General features: G+C 40.7%; 1 protein-coding gene across 12 annotated transcripts in view; it reads left to right on the top strand.

Annotated features, from left to right (window-relative positions):
* The first annotated feature begins 4,750 nt into the window (after nucleotides 1-4,750).
* Nucleotides 4,751-12,254, top strand: part of LOC118399948 (pleckstrin homology domain-containing family A member 1-like) — a 65,617-nt gene continuing 58,113 nt past the window's right edge. For 3 of the 12 annotated variants that reach the window (XM_052476041.1, XM_035796231.2, XM_052476071.1), the window contains exon 1: nucleotides 4,762-4,896. The gene's annotated coding sequence lies outside the window, so the exon portion shown is untranslated. Of the gene's footprint in view, nucleotides 4,897-12,254 lie in introns of all 12 variants that reach the window. The other 9 variants (XR_008076795.1, XM_052476081.1, XM_052476061.1 and 6 more) reach the window with 6 other exon arrangements.

Below are 12,254 nucleotides of genomic sequence, written 5' to 3'. Positions count from 1 at the left end.
AGGTCTGAGGACAAACAGATTAAAGATATGACAAATAGGAGTGGTAATATAGTCTGCTACCATCCTCAGTAGCTTTCCATCTACGTTGTCAATACCAGGTGGTTTCTCATTACTGATGGACAACAATAATTTCTCCACGCCACCCACACTAACTTCACAAAATGTCACAACTCTTAATACAAAACTCCAAACAGATCATCAAAAAGGCTTTTTTGTATTTTTTTAAACATGTATTTTACATTTTTACAATTGACCAAGTACAACACACAAAATCACACAGTAGCTTTTTCTCCAAACATAATGAGTGTTTCATCTTGAAATACCTTTCAAATAAAGTAATTGCCTTTCACAATGCAACACTCACAATACTTTTCATATGATTCACTCCTCATTTGTTCAAAAATACAGTTGACCATCACTTAATCCAAGCATGGACCCCATCAAAGAGGTGATAAAGGTGGGTGTGGGCCCCCTCAAAGAGGTGGACATCGGAGAGAGGGAGACAGACAGCAAGGAACTGTCTCATGAAGTCATGAAGTCCGGGCCATAATCATGACTGTGTGGTAAACAGAGGCCTTACCATTGCAGAGGCTGCCAGATTAGTTCAAATAATGACAATCTGAAAAGACTGTGGTGTCAATTCGATCATGAGAACATTTCGCCAAAATAATGTTATGTATGGGGTAAGTCTGCAGGATGTGCACTGTGCTTTACCATTACATTTACAGTAAATTACATATTGTAATGCATGCACATCTATTGACTGTACACTCTGTTATACCCTCAGAATTGACAGAAGACACCATGGTGGTGGCCATGGCTGTGTGCTGACCGACCAGCAGGAGTGGACAGTGGTGGAAATGGTGAGGGTCAGGAATGACATATGGCTGCACGGAATTAAGCAGGCCATTGAGGAGAATGATGACACCTTTGCCAATGTGGCATCCATCAGCCTACCAACAATCACTCGCTTGTTGAAGAGGCACCAGGTATCTCAGAAACAAATTTACCTGGTGCCTTTTGAGACAAACAATGACTGGGTGAAACAACTGCGGGCAGACTATGTTTAGGTACAGCACTATATACTGTATTTCTGTTACTATTTGATGCACATGCTACTTCACAATATCATATTGGAACTGTACTGTAAAAATATTATTTTTAGAGGGTGATGGTGCTTGATGCTGCAGTGAACCATCACAAGTATGTCTTTGTTGATGAAGCAGGCTTCAACCTGGCCAAAACTTGGCGCCGTGGGCAGAACCTCATCTGCCAACAGGTGACCGTCCAAGTGCCTGGTCAACATGGGGGAAACATCTCCATGTGCACAGCTATCTCTGAAGATGGTGTGGTAGGACCTATGCCATTACTTGAATCCTAAAATGCTGCACACATTGTGTTTCTCGATTAAATTGAACAGGCCTGTCTAGGTGAAGGGGTCACCAATATCATTGTGTGGGAAAGTTTCAGGTTCCACCATGCAGAGGTGGGTCAGGCATGGTTTTGGGCCCATCCCTGATTTGTGACCATATACCTGCACCCATGTTGCAATTATATCTTAAAAATACAGTTTATATTTGTATGAATGATTGTAGATGATGTCTTCATTGATCACACCTTTGATTATATATTGGATAGATATTATGGAAATTATAGATTTTCTGTCAATTTTGTTGGCTAATGTAAGTGGCGAATGAAAACTGTGTAATCTGCTGTCATTTACAATACTGTATCATATTGCTTCAGCACTTATAAGGGCAATTTAAAACACATATCTTGCATTGTTTGCTATTGGATTAACTGGTAGTTAAAACAACTAAATTTAAAATATATAATTATGTTGTGTTTTGGTGATTAAACCAATGTTCTCATTATATTTCACAATAAACCTATTTTGAATAAATTGTTGTGTTGTGAGAGATGTTTACAATCCAAATGAATCCAAATGAATGAAAGACTGGGTGCATTAAAAGCAGTGGTGGAAAAAGTACACAATTGTCATACTTGAGTAAAAGTAAAGATCCATTAAGAGAAAATGACTCAAGTAGAAGTGAAAGTCACCAAGAAAAAAATATTACTTGAGTAAAAGTCTAAAAGTATCAAGTATCAAAAGTAAAAGTATCAATTTAAAATTGATAATAATAAGATCACAACGTTTAAAAAAACAAACATTTTTTTTACGGATAGCCAGGGGCACACTACAACATGCAGACATCATTTACAAACTAAGCATTTGTGTTTAGTGAGTCCTGCAGATCAGAGGCAGTAGGGGTGACCAGGGATGTCTTCTTGATAAGTGAGTGAGTGCTACTAAGCATTGAAAAGTACTTTTGGGTGTCAGGGAAAATGTATGGAAAGTGTACATTATTGTGTAAGAAGTTTATTTAGGAATGTAGTGAAGTAAAAATAGCCAAAAATATAAATAGTAAAGTAAAGTACAGATACCTAAAAAATACTACTTAAGTAGTACTTTAAAGTATTTTTCTTTACACCACTGGTTAAAAGTGTGACCAGTTTGGAGTTTTGTACTAAGTGTGATTTAAAAATGTTTGTAGTAGATGCATGCTTATCAATAACTGGAAGAAACAATTTCATAAATGCATCAAGTGCAGCTTCTGGATGCTTCTCATTATACACATCAGAACAACAAGTATGATGTGTTGTTAGAATGAGGGGTTTAGGAGTGTTGTGCAATGGCATTATGCTTTCTACCATTTACAACTTACACTAAGAGCAGGAGGCCCATAGATATGTCTGGAAATCATCCTGCTACTGCAGCTGTACAATGTTTCCACTATAGATGAGAACATCTTGTTTGTGCAGCCATGTTGACTCAGGTGTCTAATAAGGATGAATGGCATCAACTATCCCTGACCGCTGGCTACGTCCCTTCCGTCTTCAAGAGAGCGAGAGTTGCACCCCTTCTGAAAAAACCTACACTCGATCCCTCCGATGTCAACAACTACAGACCAGTATCCCTTCTTTCTTTTCTCTCCAAAACTCTTGAACGTGCCGTCCTTGGCCAGCTCTCCCGCTATCTCTCTCAGAATGACCTTCTTGATCCAAATCAGTCAGGTTTCAAGACTAGTCATTCAACTGAGACTGCTCTTCTCTGTATCACGGAGGCGCTCCGCACTGCTAAAGCTAACTCTCTCTCCTCTGCTCTCATCCTTCTAGACCTATCGGCTGCCTTCGATACTGTGAACCATCAGATCCTCCTCTCCACCCTCTCCGAGTTGGGCATCTCCGGCGCGGCCCACGCTTGGATTGCGTCCTACCTGACAGGTCGCTCCTACCAGGTGGCGTGGCGAGAATCTGTCTCCTCACCACGCGCTCTCACCACTGGTGTCCCCCAGGGCTCTGTTCTAGGCCCTCTCCTATTCTCGCTATACACCAAGTCACTTGGCTCTGTCATAACCTCACATGGTCTCTCCTATCATTGCTATGCAGACGACACACAATTAATCTTCTCCTTTCCCCCTTCTGATGACCAGGTGGCGATTCGCATCTCTGCATGTCTGGCAGACATATCAGTGTGGATGACGGATCACCACCTCAAGCTGAACCTCGGCAAGACGGAGCTGCTCTTCCTCCCGGGAAGGACTGCCCATTCCATGATCTCGCCATCACGGTTGACAACTCCATTGTGTCCTCCTCCCAGAGCGCTAAGAACCTTGGCGTGATCCTGGACAACACCCTGTCGTTCTCAACTAACATCAAGGCGGTGGCCCGTTCCTGTAGGTTCATGCTCTATAACATCCGCAGAGTACGACCCTGCCTCACACAGGAAGCGGCGCAGGTCCTAATCCAGGCACTTGTCATCTCCCGTCTGGATTACTGCAACTCGCTGTTGGCTGGACTACCTGCCTGTGCCATTAAACCCCTACAACTCATCCAGAACGCCGCAGCCCGTCTGGTGTTCAACCTTCCCAAGTTCTCTCACGTCACCCCGCTCCTCCGCTCTCTCCACTGGCTTCCAGTTGAAGCTCGCATCCGCTACAAGACCATGGTGCTTGCCTACGGAGCTGTGAGGGGAACGGCACCTCAGTACCTCCAGGCTCTGATCAGGCCCTACACCCAAACAAGGGCACTGCGTTCATCCACCTCTGGCCTGCTCGCCTCCCTACCACTGAGGAAGTACAGTTCCAAATTCCATTTTCAAATGTATTTTTTACAAACGTTAGAATGTTTCTTACACTTTGACATTACAGAGTATTTTCTGTAGATCATTGACAATTACATCAATTTTAATTCCGCTTTGTAACACAACAAAATGTGGAAACAGTGGTTTGAATACTTTCTGAAGGCACTGTACAGTACATAGAGACCGACTAAACTGCACTATCCTGGTAAATTGTAGTATTACCCTATGCATTGGCCTAGGGTCAACTGAAAAGCACAACAGTGGGATACATTTATCGTTGTATTTGCTTACTGCTATTTACATTAGATATGCCAATTAGATTAATTGTTGAAATAATATTTGTTAGATTGTTAAATTGTTGCAGGTATGTTTGATCATCAATTTGAGAATACTGGGCCTAGCTGCTGCATATGATAGGCCAATGTGTGCTATGCCTGTGTTGTATACGACATGATATGAGAGTAGGCTACGAACGTTTGTGTCTAGTTGATGTGATCGCAATAAGATCCGGCAAGTTTCTCAAAGGAGCCATGAGCGTAATAGCGGGCAACGGTGATGGAGCTTTCTTTGACCAATATATCAAGTCTTTGGCTTTGCATTAAAAAAACGCAGTTCTTCTTTTGGACGCTAGATGGGGCATAAACGCATTATTTGACATAGTTAGCCTACGCTAACGGCAGCCTGTTTGCCCCAGCACAGGACGAGGGAATGGGCTAGGCTGAATCAAGCACTCCTGCGTGAAAACAACTTGTGTAAGTTGCAAGCCGCCAAATACCAATGTAGAGTTTATTTGAGATTGACGTATTGGTAGCTAGCTAGTTACCAAGCTATAGTAAAGGCTTCGACGTGAACTGGCTAGCATTTGAAGTGCGTTTTGAACGTGCCATGCGTTGTTGGCTAATGTTATGCTTACCAGCTAACGTCATCTAGATGTCAGAGCTCATTCTGAGCCAGGTTAATAATAACTACCTACTGAGAACGTCAAGCTGCTGTATTATTTGCTTAACAAGTTAACGTTAGCTAGCTATATCCCGACTAACTTGGCTGGTTGTAGTTAACTAGATAACGCGTTCGCTAGCTAGAACTGATAGCTACTAACTACATGTGAAGTGTTGTTTTTAGCTGTCAAGTTAGCGCTAGCCTTCTAACGTTAGTTATAACGAATTGCAGATAGTGGCTTTTAATTACGTTATGAAATAGCTGAGGGTTGTTCAGCCAAACTAACGTTACTACAGCCCAGTCATTTGTATTTAGTATGGGCCTCCTAGCTAACGTTAGCTAGTTACTTTACACAGTTGCTATATTTTAAGTTATGATGGGGTTAATTAGCTATCTACCTTACTAGCCAAGACGGTTGTATTAAATTAGCTCTCTTGATGACGTTTACACTTTTTATATATAAAAAAACATGAATTCAAGACATTCAGGTCCAAAGTTTGCCTCACGTGCTCGACCAGATTCATTCACTACTTTTCACTACTAGCCTATAGGGCATTGGGTGCCAATTGGGATGTACTCTCCCTCTGTTTTACAGTCAGAAAAATACCTCGGTTATATTCCATAGGGTCTACTGCCAACTTTACTCAAATCTGTTTGATCTCGTTACTCGAAAGCTGCATCTCCAGTTCATGGTGAGCAGCGATTTGGTCAGGAAGTGTAGGAAACCATGGTCATAATACCAAGGTCAAAAACAGTGGTGAATTGTGTTATGGTGTGGTTTTGTGCAACCTCGAGGTTTTTCACAAGTTCTGTCATTAGTTCGGGTATGCTTCTGGTTGCTGCTAGGTCAGACTATTATTGTGGTTAATCAGTGTTGAATAGACACACTACACTGGGTTTATCTCAAGCTTTGCTAGGGGGGCTTTCAGATATCCTATTGCACTTGTTTTGTTGCCTTGCATGCCAGCAGAATTGTATAGAGAACTTTAGCTATTTTCGCGATAAAATAACAAAGGCACTAACCAACCTGTTAGGCATGTGATGTAACCAACTATTGATTCATACAGTATTTTCTTGCATCAAATACGGCCTATATGATGGACCAATCCAATTTACAGGACTATTTTTTAGGACCAAGAGAGAAGGGGGTTCTGTGCCACTCTTGCCTCGAGTGTGTTTTAGTGCGTTGTTCAAGCCCAGGCCTTTTGTGAGACATTACAAGGTCCCTCTCAAAAATGTAATATGGACAAAAGCTAGCCTGCAAACAGAATTGAATTGACCTGTAAATTGAATTAACACAGTGGAGTGAACAAGCCACAGATATTACAAATGCTAATTGCCAAAACACCACACATGCACCTCTGTCTTGTCACATTAGCGCTCAGCAATTCATATTCATATGCGTTATCGCAATGCATTGCTGTTGTAGTGTATTTTGAGACCATCCAGCCATAGTTTCATAACCTTCATTGATATGTCATAATTACGGAAAAAAATCTTGCAAATTAGTTCAACGAGCCAGGCGGCCCAAACTGTTGCATATACCCTGACTCTGCGTGCAATGAACGCAAGAGAAGTGACACAATTTCACCTGGTTAATATTGCCTGCTAATCTGGAATTATTTTAGCAAAATATGCAGGTTTAAAAATATACACTTCTGCTTTTTTCGCAAATGCGCTTTTGTTAAATCATTCCCCGTTTGGCAACTTTGTTAGGAAGAAATAGTCTTCACACAGTTCGCAATGAGCCAGGCGGCCCAAACTGCTGCATATACCTGGACTCTGTTGCAAGAGAAGTGACACAATTTACCTAGTTATAGGAAATTAATGTGAGCAGGCAATATTAACTAAATATGCAGGTTTAAAAATATATACTAGTGTATTGATTTTAAGAAAGGCATTGATGTTTATGGTTAGGTACACGTTGGAGCAACGACAGTCCTTTTTCGCAAATGCGTACCACACCGATTATATGGAACGCAGGACACGCTAGATAAACCAGTAATATCATCAACCATGTGTAGTTAACTAGTAATTCTGACTGATTGTTTTTTTTACAAGATAAGTTTAATGCTAGCTAGCAATTTACCTTGGCTTCTTACTGCATTTGCGTAACAGGCAGGCTCCTCATAGAGTGCAATGAGAGGCAGATGGTTAGAGCATTGGACTAGTTAACTGTAAGGTTGCAAGATTGAATCGCTGAGCTGACAAGGTAAAAATTGGTCGTTCTGCCCCTGTACAAGGCAGTTAATTCACCGTTCCTAGGCTGTCAATGTCAGGACCCGGTTACGAACCCGGGTCTCCGGAGTGAGAAACAGTCACTTAACCAACTGAGCCACGAATAGTCGGCAGAACCCAGAAGATGAGGCAGACACAGCAGTACTTGAGACGGTGTATTTAATGAAGTAAAAAGTGTTCTTCAGGAAAACATGTAACTCCACAACCTCAAAAGGAATTCCACAAGAACAAAGGTAATCCTCCAAGACAAAAAGGTAAATCCACAAGGTGGAAGGTATAGCATAAAAAAGCCTCAAAAGATACTCAAAAATAAACAAGAACAAAAAACAGAATTCCACAAGAGAGTCTACCGGGATCAACAAGAGTACTAGGGCTGGGTGCTAACATACAAACACAGAGCAAAGAACTGAGGAAAACAAAGGGTTTAAATACAATCAGGGGAAACGAGGCACAGGTGCAAATAATAATGGGGATCAAGGGAAAACAAAAGGTCAAAAGGCACAATGGGGGCATCTAGTGACCAAAAACCGGAACAACCCTGGCCAAATCCTGACAGTCAATGAAAATAATGTGTTCTTAACTGACTTGCCTAGTTAAATAAAGGTGTTAAAAAATAAATAAAAATCGGTGTTCAAAATTATACCGATTTCAGATTGTTATGAAAACTTGAATCGGCCATTCCGATTAATTGGTCGACCTCTAGTCGTGATGCCTCTCCCTTGGCATCCCTGTGACCTTCCTACCTTTTCTTCTGCCTCTGCATAACTTGCTATTTGGGATTTTAGGCTGGGTGTCTGTAAAGCACTTTGTGACAACTGCAAATGTAAAAAGGGCTTTATAAAATACATTTGATCTGCAGCAGGAGCCGAGCCCATGGCTCATTTAATTTGTGACTGACTTCGCTATGATCTGAAAGAAGCATACCAGAAATTAATGCAGTTAGGTGGAAACTTATGGTGAAGGGGAGAGGCAAATATATATATATTTTTATAGTTTGGATATTACTCACAATGACACAGTAGGTAGCCATTGTTCCACAAGCCCTCACCCCAACATCACTTTTTTACTGTTTCCATAATTCTCCTGTCTCTCACTTCCTCCATGATCTTTTTTACTTTCTCCCTGCCTCCCTTCCCCTCTACTTTGGTGCTATTTTATTGCCCGGCCACTTGGTTACCAAAGGGGGACAAAGCGTTCTCTCACATACAAAGAATGAGTGTGGATGCTGAGTTAGGACTAAGCCCAGAGTCTATGGTTCGGTTCACTCCCCCCTGTGACCTTCTTGTTTGACCTTTCTAACATGGTGGATCTGCAGTCTATAGCTTGCCCTCTTCCATCTCAGTTTTTGAGCCCTCTATTCCCTCACACATCGAAAACCCCAGTTTTTCTGCACAAAACAGAGGCTGTTGCTTGTCATTTGTATTTATGGATCCACATTAGCTGCTGCCAAGACAGCAGCTACTCTTTCTGGGGTCTGGCAAAATTAAGGCAGTTATATAATTTTTAAACATTACAAAACATAACAGATTTCACAACGCACTGTGTGTGTGCCCTCAGGCCCCTACTCCTCTACCACATATCTACAATACAAAATCCATGTGCACGTGATTGTATAGTGTGTATGTTATCATGTGTCTATGCATGTCTCTGTGCCTATGTTGGTGTTGCTTCACAGTCCCCGCTGTTCCATAAGGTATATTTTTGTTTTTTAAAATCTTATTCTACTGCTTGCATCAGTTACCTGATGTGGAATACAGTTTGATGTAGTGATGGCTCTATGTAGTTCTGTGCGCCTCCCATAGTCTGTGCTGGACTTGTGGACTGTGAGGAGTCTTCTAGTGTCATGTCTTGTGGGTTACGCATGGGTGTCTGAGCTGTGTGCTAGTTGTTTAAACAGACAGCTCGGTGCTTTCAACATGTCAATACTTCTCACAAATACAATTAGTGATGAAGTCAATCTCTCCTCTACTTTGAGCCAGGAGAGATTGACATGTTGATGTTTGCTCTCTGTGTACATCCAAGGACCTGTCGTGCTGCCTTGTTCTGAGCCATTTGCAATTTTCCTAATTTCTTCTTTGTTATATTATATAACTGCCTTGTTGATAGTGCTGTTAAAAAGGTAGAGCAGTGCTTTATTATGGACAAACTTCTCCCCATCTTAGCTACTGTTGTATCACATTTTTAAATTTTTTTTAACTTTTATTTAACTAGGCAAGTCAGTTAAGAACAAATTCTTATTTTCAATGATGGCCTAGGAACAGTGGGTTAACTGCCTTGTTCTGGGGTAGAAAGTCAGATTTTTACCTCGTCAGATTTGATCTTGCAACCTTTCGTTACTAGTCGGCTACCTGCCGCTCCACCCACTATTCTTAGGTAGCGGAATGATTTTTGCTTCCCTCCAGGCCTGAGGGCACACAGTTTCTAGTAGGCTTAAATTGAAGATGTGGCAAATAGGAGTGACGATATCGTCTGCTATTTTCCGCAGTAATTTTCCTTCCAAGTTGTCAAACCCCAGTAGCTTGTCATTGTTGATAGACAACAAAAAGATGTTCACCTCTTCCACACTCACGTTATGGAAGTCAAAATTACAGTTCTTGTCTTTCATAATTTGTTCAAATATACTTGAATCTGTAGTGTCATCGTTTGTTGCTGGCATGTCATGCCTAAGTGCTAATCTTGCCAACGAAAAATTATTCAAGTAGTTGGCAATATAAGTCGGTTTTGTGATGAATGAATCTGATTCAATGAATAATGTTGTTGAATTTTCCTTTTTTCCCAAAATTTAATTGAAGGTCCTCTAAGGCTTTTTTCTATTAATCTTTGTTTCATAGTGTGGTTTATTTAGTTTAGTCACATGATTATTTTAATTTTCAGTACGTTTGCCAATCTTTTGTGCAACCAGACTTATTTGCCATTCCTTTTGCCTCATCCCTCTCAACCATATAATTGTTCAATTCCTCATCAATTCACAGGGGTTTAACAGTTTTTACAGTCCTTTTCTTAATGGGTGCATGCTTATTCGTAATTGGGATAAGCAATTTCAAGCACATTTCTGCTGTGGGATGTGATCAATACATGTTGATTTCATTCCTGTGCTGTTTGTAGGGTTGCATATTTTGGGGAATATTCAGAGGTGGAAACTTTCCGTGGGCATTACCCGGAATATGGGAATTATCGGAAATATATGCAAATTATATTATTACCATTTAAATGCAGATGTTTTTTGCATTGTGTATATATTTACCGTATCATATGGAGACAGAAACATCAACCTTTACCTTATCATAAGTAAACATAATTGCTAATGATTAAATCCTTCCAATATAAAAATAAAAAAAAACATTTAGTTATGAATTTAACTTTAAATGAGTTGACTTCACTAGTGATGCACCGGTATAACAGTTTTGGCCGATACCGATTCCAATATTTTCCTTGCCAAAGAAACCGATAACCGATATTAACATTTTTAAGCTTTCGAGTACAGTTAAATAGTTAACGGACACACATGGACGCATCGTTCTAAGGCACTGCATCTCAGTGCAAGAGACATCACTACAGTCCCTGGCTCGAATCCAGGCTGTATCACATTCGGCCAAGATTGGGAGTCCCATATGGCGGCGCACAATTGGCCCAGTGTCGTCCGGGTTTGGCCGGGGGTAGGCTGTCATTGTAAATAATTATTTGTTCTTATCTGATTACCCATTACCAGTAAGACATCATCAAAACCGATTTCTTTTACTTACTTGCGGTTCTGTTTCGTTTTTCATTTGTTCAGTCTTTTCATTCTCAACCAGGATTTCTATGGAACGCCGTTTGGGTCTTTGTGTCAACAAAGATACAATTTAGCACTATTTGATGTGTCAAATAAGCCTATTGACCAATCAGAACCTGAATATGACTGCACATTACATGATAATTTAATGCGTTCATACATTTTGTTTACTTGCTAATTACACACTGATTAAACTCACTCATATTTCATATGTCACAACGATTCATTGATACATATGCTATGATGCTGGTAAAGTTCTCACACACCTATAGTGCTGGTCATTAAAAAAAAGCTAGCTAGCCTATGAATGCAAACAATGTTCTTCCCCAAAAACAAAGCAAAACAACAATCTGTTTCAGTTAGCTAGCTAACTATATAGCTAGGTGTCATCATCTAAAATAACCCCAATTTATAAGACAGTTCTTATGTGAAGCTAGCCACAATAAGGATTAGCCACAATAGTAGACTTTATGGTTAGCCTTCAAAATAAAAGTATGGCATAATTCTACTATTTGTACTCATTTGCATCACTGTCAAAGACACTTTTATTTTGAAGGCAAACCACAAATTCCACTTTGTGTCCAACCCTTATTGTGCCTAGTTTAAAAAGAGAGAGGCTCGACCGCAACGTGTTAACTAGACAGATGAAGCTAGCTGGCTGCTTGCAACGTTAGCTTTGGGCAACAGGATTACGTAGCTGGCTATTTATTTATGTACTGAAGTTCAATTTCATTAGGCGAACGACAAGTGGCAACCTAGCTAATACTTATTCACAAGGATTCCTAAATCATTGCTAAGAATAATGAAAATGACTGCAGTTGGTGCTAGCTAGGTACCAAGCTGAAGCTCGCTACCCCAGAAGTTGCGGTCGATCAAATGATGCTTAATTACCAACGCGGTATTGTAAACACATCGTTCGTGGCCAGTGTTTGCTTGTTTGCATACTTTTTTGTACAGCTTTGACAGTGCTACTGTAACTTTTTTGACACGCAAAGACCCAAACGGCATTCCATAGTATGTATGTTGTGAAGCTAATAGCAGTGACACGATTACTGTGTAACTCCGGTAGGGAAACTTCTGAAAAACAGTGCACTTGGTATTGTGTAACAGTGCTCGACCAATCGGCGAAAGCCAACATCACCCACGATAGAGAATGGTTGA

Source organism: Oncorhynchus keta, chromosome 2 (genome assembly GCF_023373465.1).
Source record: "Oncorhynchus keta strain PuntledgeMale-10-30-2019 chromosome 2, Oket_V2, whole genome shotgun sequence".
Taxonomy (NCBI): Eukaryota; Metazoa; Chordata; class Actinopteri; order Salmoniformes; family Salmonidae; genus Oncorhynchus; species Oncorhynchus keta.
This window is presented reverse-complemented; position numbering and strand designations above follow the sequence as displayed.